Below are 17,027 nucleotides of genomic sequence, written 5' to 3'. Positions count from 1 at the left end.
ACCTCTACTCTTGCCTGATGCATCTAAAACAAAAAGGGGGAACTGTAGAGAGCTGCGGAATGCTATGCCTTAAAGATGGAGCTGGTTTCCGCCTTCCACCTTCCCGATGGTGAGTGCTCTCTGTCACGAACAACTCCACATTTGGCTAAGGCCGAGGATCTGGCTTGCTTCCATGTATGTGGACCTATCTGCATTGCCCCCGTGGCACGCCTGGGTTGGCTACCCAGAGACTATTTAAGCTGTGGGCTGGCTTTCCCCGGGGTCCGATGATTGTTCAAGGTTCCTGAATAAACTGCATTGAAAAAAAAAAAAAAGAAATGCTCTACCTCATTAGCCATCAGGGAAATGCAAATCAAAATGACCCTAATATTTCACCTTACACCCATCAGAATGGCTAAGATCAAAAACTCAAAAGACAACACATGCTGGAGAGATTGTGGAGAAAGGGGAACCTTCCTCCACTGCTGGTGGGAATGCAAACTCATACAACCACTTTGGAAAGCAATCTGGCACTTTCTTAGACAACTAGGAATAATGCTTCCTCAAGATCCAGCAATGCTACTCCTAGGCATATACCCAAAAGATTCTCAAGTACACAATAAAGACATTTGCTCAACCATGTTTGTAGCAACCTTATTTGTAATAGGGTCTTCATTCTTGATTAGCTTCTTAAGGTGTACAGATTTTAGTATGTTTATCCTACATTATATGTCTAATATCCACTTATAAATGAGTATATACCATGTGTGTCTTTCTGCTTCTGGGAGAGCTCACTTGGGATGATCTTTTCTAGTTCCCAGCATTAGCTTGCAAATTTAGGATTTTCTTGCTTTTAATTGATGAGTAGTATTCCATTGTGTAAATGTACCACAAGTTCTGTATTCGTTCCTCGGTTGAGGGACAACTGGGTTGTTTCCAGATTCTGGCTATTACAAATAAAACTGCTAAAAACATGGATGAGCAAATATACATGTCATATACTTGACCATATTTTGTATATATGCCTAGGAGTGGTATAGCTAGATCTCGAAATAGTACTATTCCTAATTGTCTGAGAAAAACGCTAGATTGATTTCTAAAGTGGTTGTACAAGTTTACATTCCCACCAGCAATGGAGGAGGGTTCTCCTTTCTCCAAATCCTCTCCAGCATGTATTGTCACTTGAATTTTAGATCTTAGCCATTCTGATGAGTGTAAGGTGAAATCTCAGGTTCTTTTTGATTTGCATTCCCCTAATGACTAAGGATATTGAGCATTGCTTTAAGTGTTTCTCTGCCATTTGATATTACTCGATTGATAATTTTCTGTTTAGCACTGTACCCCATGTTTTAATTGGATTTCTTAAATTTTTATTAAGTTTTTATTTTTTAATATTAATAACAGTTATTTACTTTGTATCCCAGCTGTAGCCCCATCCTTCATTTCCTCCCAATCCCACCTTCCCGCTCTTAACTCCTCCCTGCCCCTCTTCAATTCCAGTGAGATGGGAGGTGTTCCTCCCCTTCCATCTGACCCTAGCCTCTCAGATTTCACTAGAACTGGCTGCAATGTCCTTCTTTGTGGCCTGTCAAGGCTGCTCCTCTCTCAGGGGTGGGGAGTTCAAAGAGCTAGACACTGAGTTCATTACAGGGACAGTCCCTGTTCCCTTTACTAGGGAACCAACTAAGCTGCCATAGGCTACATCTGAGTAAGGATTCTAAGTTTTATCCATGCATGGTCGTTGGTTGGAGAATCAATCTCAGAAAAGACTCCTTTGCTCAGATATGTTTGGTCCTTTTGGAGCTCCTGTCCTCTCCACATCTTAGTAACCCCCCCTTCTTTTATATGATTCCCTGCACTCTGCCCAAGGTTTGGTTATGAGTCTCAGCATCTGCTTTGATACACTGCTGGGTAGAGTCTTTCAGAGGCCCTCTATGGTAGGCTCCTGTACTGTTCTCTTTCTCCCACTTCCTTATGTCCATCCCATTTGTTTTTCTAAGTGAGAATTGATCATCTTACCCTGGGCCCTCCTTCTTAATTAGCTTCTTTAGTTGTCAGGTTTTTGTTTTGTTCTTCAAAGATTTTATTTATTTATTTATTTATTTTATATGTTTTAGTGCTCTATCTGCATGTGCACACCACCCCTGAAGAGGGCAGTAGAGGGTGTAGATGGTTGTGAGCCACCCTGTGGTTACTGGGAATTGAACTCAGTTCCTCTGGAAGAGGAGACAGTGCTCTTAACCACTGAGCCATCTCTCCAACCTGATTTAGCTTTTTTAGGTCCACAGATGTTAGTATGTTTATCTTATCTTATAGGTCTAGTATTCACTTATAAGTGACTATATACCATGTGTGGTTACTTGATTTTACCTTTTTATCTTCTTGAGTTATTTATATATTCTGAATATTTGCCCTCTGTTATAGGTAAGGTTTGTGAAGATATTTTCTCAGTCTGTAGGCTGTATTTTATTTTTCTAATGACGGTGTCTTTTGTTTTACAGAAGCTTTTCAGTTTCATGAAGTCCCATTTACTGAATTTTTAAAGAAACCAAAGCTTTCACTACAGCCTGGACTAAGCAGAAGAGAGGTAAGCAGAGCTCAGATTTGGAGGCTAGGGTGTCACAGAAGGAGCATAAGAATAGAGGGCAAAGAAGAGAGAAGCAACTAGTCATGGGCTAGAACCAGGAAGTAGAAGCACATGGCTGTGAGAAGCTCTTTCTGAAGACTGGCATGGCATATGGAAAAGATATGCAAGTATTTAAGGAGGTTTAGGCTGGAAAATAGGCAAAAGCTTAGAGAGTTAAACTATGTCCAGCAAGAATCGGCAAAATGGCGGCACTGACTAGGCAGAGTATCTGACCAGCTGCTCAGCAATGAGAGCAGGGTGACTGGCAGTCCATACTGTGGATCCAGAAACCCTGAAGTCTGTGTTTCTCAGTTGAGAAGAGAATCCACAGGGATATTTGAAGGTCCTTCTTCAGACCACCTAATGAAACCAGGAAAAATTTCCAGTCTCCAGTCCAGCATTGCCACATTCTTAGGCCACCAGCCCAATACCACCATCTGTGGATAGCTTCCTACAACCAGTGGTTAGCCTCAGACCTTGGGTGTTCACATTCACTGCCTGTGGAGTGGACACTCTTTCTGATCAGAAGCACAGCAGGATCTTCACAGTGACCAGTAGATGGAAGTCTGGACCCTAAAACACCAGTGATTGCATTTCCCAGGTGGGAGGAAACCCCATGGTGTGGGAATTAATCAGCTTCAGATCACACAGTTAAACCACTGTACAGTTGCCGAGTCCCACCTGGAATTCCATCCCCAGGCCTGAGCCATAAGCTGGTGTGCTCTGATCACTTTCTTAGACTAAACTGAACCCCACAATACCAGAGACTGGGATTTCCAGCCAAGAAAAAACCCCATGTTGCAGCAAGCAGTCAGGACCGACCTTAGGTCATCCAGACAATCCCTGGAAAAAGACCAGGGTCTAGCAAGCATGCAGCCGACAGCCCAGAGTGGGGTGAGCAGGCTCCAGCACAGAGTCCTGACTGAGTGCCCAACTCATCTTCTCAGACAAAACTGAGGGCCCCAGGGTAAGAGAAACTGAGTTTCTCTGTCAGGTGGAACCCCACAGAAAGGGGAACAGCAGGTCTGACCTCAGAGAACCCAACCAACACCCCCCCCCTCCCAGAAGAGTTATTGGAAAAAGTTCCCAGGTTCCTGCAGGCACCCGGGCACCCAGTCGCTAGCAAGGTGGAGCCAAGTGCATGTGCCTGCTTGTTCTACTCACCATCCTAGACAGAACTGCAGACCTCCTTCAGAACCCTGCCAAAGGGATTCTCCCCACCACAGGATTCCAGCAGGCACCAGAAATTAAGAGACAATACCTGAGACAGCAAGATGGGTGGAGACAAGCATAAAAGCACAACCAACAAAGGCAAAGAAATATGGTATCTCCAAAACTCAATTATTCAGGAACAAGTAGCCCTGGGCACCCCAACATGAGTGAAATTCAAGAAGATGACCTTAAATCTATGCTTAATAAAGAGGATAATGGAGAAAACAAATAAAATACTTAAAGAACTAGAGGAAGATAAAGTCAGATTATGGCCATCAGTAAAGAAATACAGGAAGAAGAAGCCAAAGAGTTTGTGGCCTTCCGACAGAAAATAATTAAGTCACTGAAAGAAATAAAAGAAAAAGAGGAATGCTCAAACAAACAGGTGAAGGAATTAAAGGAAAAACAAGAAAATATAGTTAAAGAGATGAAGGAAATAAAAAATAACAGTGCAAGATCTGAAGATAGAATTGGAAAAATTAAAGAAAACACAAATGGAGGAAACCATAAAGAGAAAGAACTTAGGAAAGAAAACAACTACAGAGGTAAGCATAACCAAAAGACTACAAGAGATGGAAGAAAGAATCGCAGGTGTGGAGGTTACAATGGAAGCAATTGAAGTATCTATCAAAGAAAATAATAAATCTAAAAATTCCTGACAAAAACCATCCAAGAAATCCAAGACAACATAAAAAGACAAAATGTAAGAATAATAAGAATAGAGGAAAAAGATTTCCATTTCCAAAGCCCAGAAAATATTTCCAACAAAATCATAGAAAACAATTTCCCCAATTTAAAGGAGAGGTTTATAAGCATACAAGAGACCTACAGAACAAATAATAAATTAGACCAGAAAGAAAAATCCTCTTGTTACATAATAATCAAGATTGTAAGTATGCAGAACAAAGAAAAATACTAAAAGCTGCAAGAGAAAAAGGCCGAGTAACATATAATGATAAACCCATCACACTTGACTACTCAAAACAGACTATGAAAGCCAGAAGGACCTAGACATATATCACAAAGACCCTAAGAGGACACAGATGTCTATACTATACCCAGCAAAACTCTCAGTAATCATAAACGGAAAAAACAAGATATTCAATGAAAAATAAAAATTCCAACAATGCCTACACAGAAATCCAGCATTACAAAAGATACGAAAAGGAAAACTACAGCCCAGGAAAATGAACTACTCTCAGGAACACAGGAAATAAATAACCTCACTACAGCAAAACTAAAAGTAGCAAAGCACACTCAATATAACAATCAATATTAGAATTAAAGGATCTAACAGCCACTGGTCATTAATCTCTCTCAACACCAATGGAATTAATTCACCAATAAAAAGACACATACTAACAAAATGAGTGCTTAAACAAGACCCAACAATCTGTTGCATACAAGAAACAAACCTAAGTCACAATGACAGATAATATCTGAGAGTTAGGGCTGGAGGATGATTTTCCAAGCAAATGGACCAAAGAAGCAAGCAGGAATAGCCATTCTAATATCTGATAAAATAGACTTTCAACCAAAATTAATCAAAAGAGATGGGGGGAAGGACACTTCATACTCATCAAGGGAAAATTCCACCAGGAAGATATCACAATCCTAAACATCTATGCAGCAAATACAAGAGCACCCACATTTGTGAAAGAAACATTGATAAAACTTAAACCACACATAGACCCCCCACATTAATAGTGGGAGACTTCAACTCCTCACTCTCAACAAAGGGCAGGTCAACAAAACAGAAATTCAAAAAAGAAATAATGACTCTAACAGAGGTCATCAATAAAATGGACCTAACAGATACCTACAGAACCAATCACCCAAATATAAAGGAATTTACCTTCTTTTCAGCACCTCATGGAACCTTCTCCAAAATAGACCATATAGTTGATCACAAAGCAAGCCTCAACAGAAGATTAGAATAATCCCTTGTGTCCTAGCTGACCACCATGGACTAAAGCTGGACCTCAACAATAACAGAAATAGCAAAACACCTATACACACATGAAAACTGAACAACTCGCTATTAAATGACAGCTGGGTCAGGGAAGAAATACTGAAAGAAATTAAAGTCTTTCTAGAATTTAATGAAAATGAGGTGCAGGACATACCAAAACTTATGGGACACATTGCTAAAAGGAAAGTTTATAGCACTTAGTGCCTTCAAAAAAATTCAAAACATCTCATTCAAGCAACTTAAAGGCCCACCTGAAATTGCTAGGAAAAAAAAAAAAAAGCAGACACTCACAAGAGGAGCAGACAGCTGGAAATAATCAAACTCAGGACTGAAATCAATCAATTAGAAACAAATAAAACAATTCAAAGAATCAATGAAACCAAGAGCTGGTTCTTTGGGAAAATTAACAAGATAGACAATGCCTTAGCCAAACTAATTAAAGGCAGAGACACAATATCTAAATCAAAAACAGCAAGAAATGAAAAGGGGGACATAAAAACAGACACTGAAGAAATGCAAACAATCATTAGGTCTCACTTCAAAAGCCTATATGTCACAAAATATGAAAATCTAAATGAATGGTACATGGTACATTTTTATTGATCAATTCCACTTACCAAAGATGAATCAAGGCCAGGTAAATCAATTAAATACTCCTATATCCCCTAAAGGAATAGAGGATGTCATCCAAAGACTCCCATCAAACAAACAAACAAACAAACAAACAAACAAAAAACCCAGAGGCAGATGGCTTCAGCACAGAATTCTACCAGACCTTCAAAGAAGAGCTAACACCAATAATCTTCAAACTATGTCACAAAATAGATACAGAAGGAACACTACCAAACTCATTCTAAGAAGCCACAGTCACCTTGGGACCTAAACCTTACAAAGATCTAACAACGAAAGAGAATTTCAGGCCAATCTGCCTTATGATCATTGATGCAAAAATATTCAAAAAAATACTTGCAAATAGAATCCAAGAACACATCAAAATATCAACCACTATGACCAAGTAGGCTTAATCCCGGGTATGCAGGGGTGGTTCAACATCTGGCATTCCATCAATGTGATCCACCACATAAACAAACAAACAAACAAACAAAAAACAAAACAAAACAAAACAAAAAAAACCCCACTATATTCTCCTAGATACTGAAAAAGCATTTGACAAAATCGAATGCCTATGTATGTTTAAAGCCCTTGGAGAGATCAGGGATACAAGGCACATATTTAAAAATAGTAGAAATAATATATAGCAAGCTCATAGCAAACATCAAACTAAATGGAGAGAAACTTTAAATCAATTCCACTAAAATCAGGGTCAAGGCAAGACTGCCCACTCTCTCTGTATCTTTTCAACATAGTACTTGAAGTCCTAGCTAGAGCAATAAACAAAGAAAGGAGATCAATGGGACACAAATTGGAAAGGGAGAAGTCAATGTTTCAGTATTTGTAGATGATATGATAGTATACCTGAGTGACCCCAACAATTCTACCAGGGAACTCCTAGAGCTGATAAATCACCTTCAGTGAAGTAGGTGGATACAAAATCAACAACAACCCCCCCAAAAAAACACAAAACAAACAAACAAACATACAACAACAACAACAACAAAAAAAACCCAGTACCTTTCCTGTATAGAAAAGACAAAATGCCTGAGAAAGAAATTAGGAAACAACGCCCTTAACAATAGCCACAAAGGACATAAAGTACCTTGGTGTGACTCTAACAAAGCAAGTCAAAGACTTGTATGAAAAAAATTTCCAGTTTCTGAAGAAAGAATTAGAAGAAGATATCAGAAGATGGAAAGATCTCCCATGCTCATGGCTTGGCAGGATTAACACAGTAAAAATTGCCATCTTACCAAAAGGAATGTGAAGATTCAACACAATTCCCATCAATTTACCAACACAATTCTTTTTTTTTTTTTTGAGATTCTAATAGTTGTTTTATTTCTTTTTTTTTTAATTTTTCATCAATTATACTTTATTCATTCTGCATCCCCCCATAAGCCCCTCCCTCCTCCCTCTGCTTGCATGCCACTCCCCAAGTCCACTGATAGGGGAGGTTCTCCTCTCCTTTCTGATCTTAGTCTATCAGATCACAACAAAAGTGGCTGCATTGTCCTCTACTGTGGCCTGGTAAGGCTGTTCCCCCCTCAGGGGGAGGTGATCAAAGAGCAGGCCAATCAGATTATGTCAGAGGCAGTCCCTCTTCCCAATACTATGTAACCTACTTGGACACTGAACTGCCATGGGCTACATCTGTGCAGGGGTTCTGGGTTATCTCCATGAATAGTCCTTGGTTGGAGTATGAGTCTCTGGGAAGTTCCCTGTGTTCAAATTTTCTTGTTCTGTTGCTCTCCTTGTGGAGACCCTGTCCTCTCCAGCTCTTACTATTTCCCAGTTCTTACATAAAATTCCATTCACTCTACCCGACAGTTGCCAATCAGGCTCAGCATCTGCTTTGATAGTCTGTAGGGCAGAGGGTTTCAGAGGCCCTCTGTGGTAGGTTCCTAGGTTGTTTCCTGTTTTCTTCTTCTTCTGATGTCCATCCTCTTTGCCTTTCCGGATGGGGATTGGACATTTTAGTTAGGGTACTCTCTCTTGCTTAGTTTCTTTAGATGCACAGGTTTTAGTGGGTTTGTCCTATGTTGTATGTCTATATGAGTAAGAATATACCATGTGTGTCTTTTTGCTTTTGGGACAACTCACTCAGGATGATCCTTTCCAGATTCCACCATTTACCTGCACATTTCATGATTTCCTTATTTTTCATTGCTGAGTAATATTCCATTGTGTAGATGTACCACAATTTCTGCACCCATTCTTCAGTTGATGGGCATCTGGGTTGTTTGCAGCTTCTAGCTATTACAAATAAAGCTGCTACAAACATGATTGAGCAAATGTCCTTTTTGTGTACTTGAGCCTCTTTTGGATATATGCCTAGGAGTGGTAAGTGCCTTCAAGAAGAAATTCGAGACAGCTCATTCAAGCACCCTAATGGCTCACTTAAAAACCCTAGAAAAAGAAGAAGCAGACACACCAAGAAGGAGTAGACGGCTGGAAATAATCAAAATCAGGGCTGAAATCAATCAATTGGAAACAAATAAAACAATTCAAAGAATCAATGAAACCAAGAGCTGGTTCTTTGAGAAAATCAACAAGATCGACAAACCCTTAGCCAAGCTAACTAAAAGGCAGAGAGACACCACCCAAATCAACAAAATCAGAAATGAAAAGGGGGATATAACTACAGACACTGAGGAAATCCAAACAATCATTAGGACTTACTTCAAAAGTCTATATGCCACAAAATTTGAAAATCTAAATGAAATGGACAATTTTCTTGATCGATTCCACTTACCAAAGCTGAATCAGGACCAGGTAAATCAACTAAATAGTCTTATTTCCCCCAAAGAAATAGAAGCGGTCATCAAAAGTCTCCCATCCAAAAAAAGCCCAGGACCAGATGGCTTTAGCGCAGAACACAATTCTTTATAGACCTTGAAAGAAAAATTATCAACTTGATACAGAATAACAAGGAACCCATAATTGGTAAAATAATCCTCTACAATAAAAGATCTGGAAGTATCTTCATTCCTGATCTCAAGCTGTACTAAAGAGCAACAGTAGTAAAACTGCATGGTACTGGCATAGAAACCTACTTGCGGATTAATAGAATCGAATAGTAAAACCCTGAAATAAACCCACACATTTAAGGACACCTGATTTTTTGACAAAGATGTCAAAAACATACAATGGAAAAAAAAGATAGCATCTTCAACAAATGGTGCTGGTCTAACTGGATGTCTACATGTAGAAAAATGCAGATAGGTCCATACTTATCACCCTGCACAAAACTAAAGTCCAAGTTTATTAAAGACCTCAATATAAAACCAGACACAATAAACCTGTTAGAAGAAAAATTGGGGAAGAGCCTTGAACTCATTGGCACAAGAGACATCTTCCTGTACAGAACACCAACAGCACAGGCTCTAAGATAAGCAATCAATAAGTTGGACCTCATGAAACTGAAAAGCTTCTATAAAACAGAGGACACTGTTGTCAGAACAAAAAGACTGCCTACAGACTGGGAAAGGATCTTCACCAACCCTATATCTGACAAAGGGGTAATATCCAGAACATATAAAGAACTCAAGAAGTTCAACAGTAAAATATCAAGTAACCCAATCAAAAAAATGGGATACAGAGCTAAACAGAATTCTCTGTAGAAAAATATTTTCCTTTTCCCAGATTTTCTGTACTTCCCTGCCTACTCAACACCAAAACTCAACATTTTGTTTGTATGTACATCTCTACTTTCTACATCCTTATTCATCCAATTACACAATTCTGTCTCTCTTTCTCTCTCTGCCACCTTCACTCTCTGTGTTCCTCCCCTCAGTCATCCCCTTCTCTTTGAAAAACAAACAAACAAGAAAAAAAATACTTGAAAATTTGAATAAATGATCTGCATTAACAAAGCAATAATATAAAAATATAACAAAAGAAAAGAAAAAGCACTCTCTCTCCCTTTCTCCCTTTTCCTACTTTTCTCTTTCCCTTTCTCATTCTCTCTGGATCTATTTCTCTCTCTTCCAAACACATGCTCACAGAGAAACACACACACACACAAACAAACACACAATATAGAGTCAGTTTTTGTTTGTCAACTACTCCTGGACTTGAGGTATTCCTGAGGCACAGTTAATATATTGTAACACTGTAGGAGAAAAAGTTTTCCTGTTGGTATCAGTTGAAAAAAAAAAAAAACTTGATTAGACATGGAAATTTTGCCCACCTCACTTTCTTGCTTTTGGGATTTTTTTCTGACTTAAATTTGTACTGGGTTGTGCATGCTGTCACAATAGCTGTGTGTTCATATGCTGTGAGTCCTTTTGTGTCTGGAAGGCACTGTTCCTAACAGTCATCTACCACTTATGCATATTAGAAAATTTCTGTCTCCTCTTCTAAATACATGCTTGACTCTGGAGGTGAGGTATTTGATGAAGACATTTATGGATGATATGTTGCAAAGCCTCTCACTTTCTTCTTTTTTTTAATTTAATTTTATTTTATTTTCAGTGCAGTTTATTCAGGAACCTTGAACAATCATCTGACCCTGGGTAAAGCCAGCCCACTTTAAATAGCCTCTGGGTAGCCAACCTCAGCATGCCACGTGGGCAATGCAGATAGGTCCACATACATGGAAGCAAGCCAGATCCTCGGCCTTAGCCAAATGTGGAGTTGTTCGTGACAGAGAGCACTCACCATCGGGAAGGTGGAAGGCGGAAACCAGCTCCATCTTTCAGGCGTGGCATTACGCAGCTCTCTACAGTTCCCCCTTTTTGTTTTAGGCACATCAGGCAAGAGTAGAGGTCTGATCTCTGATATTAGAAATAAATTGGGACTTTGTACTGATGTTCATTTAGGTGTCATCCACCCAAAGAGCATCAGACCCGCCCAATACCTATTTATTCTCAGAGTCTTGACCACATTAGCTTTGTCAGTTATAGTGAGCTTTCAATATAATCAAAAAGTTGTTCGTTACACCTACAAAATCTTTGCCAATATTGTACCATTATATCTTGCAGGCAGGTTGCAATGTAGGTTGAAGGATTTGTACCTGGCTGATACTTTGATTAATATTCTTCCCTGAAAGCATGAATAGTAATTTCAAGCAAAAATAACATATGTCAGTAGGGGTGAAGCTTCTAGTTGGACATCAGGTTGGAGTCTTCATGTTCAGGTTCATAAGTAAATGGTATCTTCAACAATGGAATCTTACCATCAGTTGTGATGCTAGTATAAGGACACTTAATATTTTATTTTCATTTTATTCAAGGTGATAAGTTTATTCATGGCCTTTCATGAGTTTTCTCCAATATACGAAGGCCGAAAAGAAATACAGTAGCCAACAAGGAGTCTTTCTTTGATCTTCTGTTAGGTCTTAAGAAAGCTTAGCAAATTCCAACCAAGGACTATGCATGGAGATAACCTAAGGCCCCTGCACAGATGTAGCCCATGGCAGTTCAGTATCTAAGTGGGTTCCATTGTGATAGGAACAGGGACTGTCTCTGACATGAACTGATTGGCCTCCTCTTTAATTACCTCCCCCTGAGGGGGAAACAGCATTACTAGGCCACAGAAGAGGACAATGCAGCCACTCCTGATGAGACCTAATTGACTAGGATAAGAAGGAAGGAAAAGAAATCCTCCCCCATCAGTGGACTTGGGGAGAGGCATGCATGCAGAGGGTGGAGGAAGGGAGAGATTGGGACAGGAGGAGGGAGGAAACCAAGGGGGGGTACAAAGTGAGCAAAGTGTAATTAATAAAGAAAAATAAAATAAAATAAATAAGTAAATAAAAAAGAAAGCTTAGCAGACCCTGTCATTTTATAACTTGAATTACATGGTGAACTCAAAATTTTGAAGGAATGAAGATGGAGAGTTGGGAGAAGGTTCTTTTGTAGAGATATAAAGGATTATGCATCCTCCAAAATACAATGGCTAAACAGTATTCCAGTATACAGAAGGAATAGAGGCAACTAGGTAATATTTAAATTCTAGAGCATAAGGATTTTTCAGGAATGGCTCAACTAAATGAACAAAGTTAAAAAGTGGAAGAAATGAGGCATTGCACTGAGAATCCAACCTACTGTCAGAAAACAGTACCTCATGCAGAAAAATAAATGTGGAAAATGTGCAGAAAAATAATGTGGGGTTAACTAAACATATAACATGCCTAAAAACATAATGTTGATGTTGAGGACTCACAACAGGAAAAATCACAAAGTCCATGCACAGTACGGAGGGCTATTTGGGTTTGGAACATTGCATTTGAAAATTTATAGAAATATTTTGTTTCCTAGGAAAAAACATCAATTTTTAGTAAAAGAGATTTAGCTTGAAATGTCAACATCAAACCAAAATATCACTGCCAAAAAGACCATTTTGCCTTTCATTCTTTAGTATTATTTTTCTGTGAATGTGATGTTTAAAAGGTCATCAGCAAAGGCAAGAAAATGGTCTAGAAAGTTAATAATGGTAATTGAAGTCATTCCCGCCCTTCCCTAAAACCCTCAAAAGGGACAACAAGGAAATGTTAAGTGAATTCTGGAGATATGATTATACCAACACAGATTTCATGAAATGACTGATTTTCACTGAGCATTAGAGGGAATTCTATAGGGTTTCCTTCAGCTTTGGCAAAAGGAGCAGGTAATTCTTAAAATAATGGGAACAAAATAAGGTTGAGTTATAGTTATGAGTTCTTATTTTGAAATAATACCATAAATTCTGTACAGAGGTGATAAAATCAACTCCTCAACATGAATGAGGTTATACGTGTTTGGTTATAGAAGGAGGATATACATGATTGCTTACAAAAGGATGTTGAAAAAAACTTCACAAGAAGAAATTTTCCTAAACTTTTAAGCTTTATAGGGATGTCTAGGAGTTCCATTTTTGTAAATATTTCCTGAATATTATATAAGGAAATAAAAGTCATGTTTCCAAATATGAACATGACCTTGACAGGGTGATAAATATGAATCTATTTTCAGTTTTTTGCATGTAGATATCCTGTTATACCAGCATCAAAGAGATGCAAAAAAAAAAAAATAAAACAAAAACAAACCCCTGAGATTTCATCTTGCACCCATCAGAATGGCTAAGATCAAAAACTCAAGTGACAACACATACTGGAGTGGTTTTGGAGAAAGGAGAACCATCCTCTGTTGCTGGTGGGAATGTTAACTTACACAACCACTTTGGAAATCAATCTGGCGCTTTCTCAGACATCTAGGAATAGCGCTTCCTCAAGATCCAGCTGTACCATTCCTAGACGTATATCCAAAATATGCTAAAGTACACAAAAAGGACATTTGTTCAACCATGTTTGCAGCATGTTTATTCCTAATAGCCAGAACCTGGAAACAACCCAGATGTCCATCAATGGAGGAATGGATACAGAAATTGTAGTACTTTTACACTATGGAGTGATCAATCCTCACTTAGAAAGACAAATGGGATGAACATTGGATGTAGGAAAGAACAAGTAACAGGATAGGAGTATACCACAGAGGACCTCTAAAAGACTCCACCTAGCAGGGTATCAAAGCAGATACTGAGACTCTGCAAACTAACCAAACCTTCTGCAGAGTAGAGGGAATCATATGAAAGAAGGGGGAGGTAGTATGACCTGGAGAGGACAGGAGCTCCACAAGAACCAAATGTATGAGACTGTATTTCCAAGCAAGGACCATATATGGATATAGCCTAGAACCCCTGCTTGGATGTAGCCCATGGTAGCTCAGTATCCAAGTGTGTTCCCTATTAAGGAGAACAGGTAAAATTTCTGACATGAACTCAATGGCTGCCTCTTTGACCTCCCCATCCCCTCCCCGAGGGAGGAGCAGGCTTGCAGTCAGTCCTGAAGATACCTGATAAGCTAGGATCAAATGGAAGGGGAGGAGGACCTCCCCTATCAGTGGACTTGGAAAGGGGCAGGGAGGAGATGAGGGAGGGAGGGTGGGATTGGGAGGGAATGAGGAAGCGGGCTACAGCTGTGATACAAAGTTAATAAACTGTAACTAATATTAAAAAGTAAAAATTTAATTAAAAAATGAAAAAATAAATAAACTAAAAATCCAGAAATACACACTGGAAAAAAAGACAGCATATTCAACAAATGGTGTTTCTCAACTGGATGGTTGTATATAGAAGAATGCAAATAGATCCATAACATCATTCTGCATAAAATTCTACTCTAAATAGATTAAAATCCTCAACACGAAATTTGACACACTGAACCTTATTGAAGATAAAGTGGGGAATAGTCTTGAAGTCATTCCCACAGAAAAAGGCTTTATGAACAGAGCACCATTAGGGCAGGCACTAAGGTTAACAATTAAACCATGGGACCTCATAAAATGGAAATGCTTCTATAAGGCAAAAACACTTTTTTTTAGACAAAGTAGCAGTATATAGGATGGGAAAGATTTTTTTACCAATTCCACATCTGATAGAGTACTAATATTCACAATACATAAAAAAAAACTCAAGAGATTAGCTATCAAGGAAACAAATTAACCAATTTAAAAAAAATGAGGTATGGGCCAAATAGAATTCTTGATAGAGGAAACTTAAATGGCTGAGAAACATTGAAAGACATGTTAATATCCTTTTCTATCAGGAAAATAAAAACTCAAAGCTGTTTTGAAATTCCATCTTACACCTGTCAGAATAACTAAGATTGATAATACAAGTGACAGTCTATGATACTGAGACTACAGAGTAAAGGAGAACATTCATTCATTGCTGATGGCAATAGAAACCTGTATGTCCAGTATGGAAATCTATATGGTATATTTTCAGAAAGATAGGAATCAGTATACCTTAAGATGCGGCTAGGTAGCTTCCCAGTGTATCAATGCAGATGCTGAGACACATCGCCAAACCTTCCCGCAGAGTGCAGGGAATCACATGAGAGAAGGGGGAGTTAGTATGACCTAGAAAGTAATAAGAGCTCCACAAGGACAAAATATATCAGGGCATGGGCGCCCTCTATGACACTGATTCTCCAACCAAGGACCATAGAAGGATATAACCTAGAACCCTTGCTCTGTTGTAGCCCATGGTAGCTCAGCAATCAAGTGGGTTTCCCTAGTAAGGTGGACAGGAACTATTTCTGACCTGAAGTCAAAGACTGACTCCTTTACCTCCCCGCTCTGAGGGAGGAACAGTCTTGCTAGGCCACAGAAGAGGACTAGTCCTCCTCTATTTCCAGTCCTGAAGATACCTGATAAGCTAAGGTCAGATGGAAGGGGAGGAGGACCTCCCGTAGCAGTGGATTTGGAAAGGGGCAGGGAGGAGATAAGGAAGGGAGGGTGGAATTAGGAGGGAATGAGGGAAGGGTCTATGGCTGGGATACAAAGTAAATAACCTGTGATTAATATAAAAAAATAAAAATTAATATTAAATAAATGCAGCTATACTACTCTTGGTCATATACCCAAAGGACACTTCATCGTACCAGAGACAATTTCTCAACTGTGTCCCTTGCTTTAGTATTCACAACTGCCAAAAATGGGAAGCAACCTACATGACCCTCAACAGAATAATGAAATTTTTGGTGTATTTACAAAATGGAGTATTACTCAGCTGTTAAAAACAATCATGAAATTTGCAGGCAAATGGATAGAAGTAGATAATCATCATGGGTGATATAACCCAGACCCAGAAAGATAAATGTGTATATATTCACTTATATCTGGATGTTAGCTGTTAAATAAATGACAACCAAGCTACAGTCTGTGGATATAAAGAGACTAGGTATAGAGGAAGTGACTAGGGAGGAGGGACTACATGGATCTCCCTGGGGGAAAATGAAATGGATTTCATGGACAGACTGGGTCTGTGAAGGGAGACAGGAATGGTAGAATCACGGAGAAGGCAAAGGGAAAATGAGGCTGGGGGGAACGTTGGGAGAGACAGCTAGAATTGAGGGGCATTTGATGGCGTGGAAACCTAGTCTAGTAGAAATGTCTCAAAAATGCAAGAAAACGATCATAACCAGTGAGACAGAGTCCCAGTTTCCCGTCTCTTGTCACCAAAGGAAGCTTCTAGTACTGAGACAGGGTTAGAGACAATTGAGTTTTTGGCCAAATATGTGCCCTGAAAGATCTCCAAACAACAAGACCCTCCCCCAGACAGTTGGACTTTCTCTACAAACTGACAGTAAGGCCCTATTGCTGTAAACAACAGCCACACTACTCCTTTAGTATGGAGAGTTCAAGCTGGTACCTACGTAGACTCTTAACATCCATGTTTTTATATCTTTGGTACGGGAAGATACTCTGTAGGCTACCAAAAGAAAATTATATGTACCAATCCAACCAGAAAACCTTTGGTCTACAATGCTATTCTGCCTGAGTAAAATGCTTGTTGAGTACCTAACCAATGTCTGATTCGACTTAAGGCCCATTCCACAAGATGGCACTCGTACTCAACATTGCTTGGTGACCAAGAAACAGAGACCATATAGCTCTAGTGTATAAGTCAAATAGTACTTTAAAAATATATTATGGTTTTCAGTTTAGTAGTTTTATTGGACACCAAGAGTATGAATGAAAAGGTCTCTGATTCTTATGCCTTCTCTTGTTCTCTTGAAGCTTTTTTTTTTTTTTTCTGTTGGTTTGCCTTGTCCAAGTTTGGTACAATTGTTTTTGT

The sequence above is a fragment of the Meriones unguiculatus genome, chromosome 2 (assembly GCF_030254825.1).
Source record: "Meriones unguiculatus strain TT.TT164.6M chromosome 2, Bangor_MerUng_6.1, whole genome shotgun sequence".
In the NCBI taxonomy this organism is placed as follows: Eukaryota; Metazoa; Chordata; class Mammalia; order Rodentia; family Muridae; genus Meriones; species Meriones unguiculatus.
The sequence above is the reverse complement of the archived record's forward strand: the minus strand, read 5'-3'. Positions refer to the sequence as shown.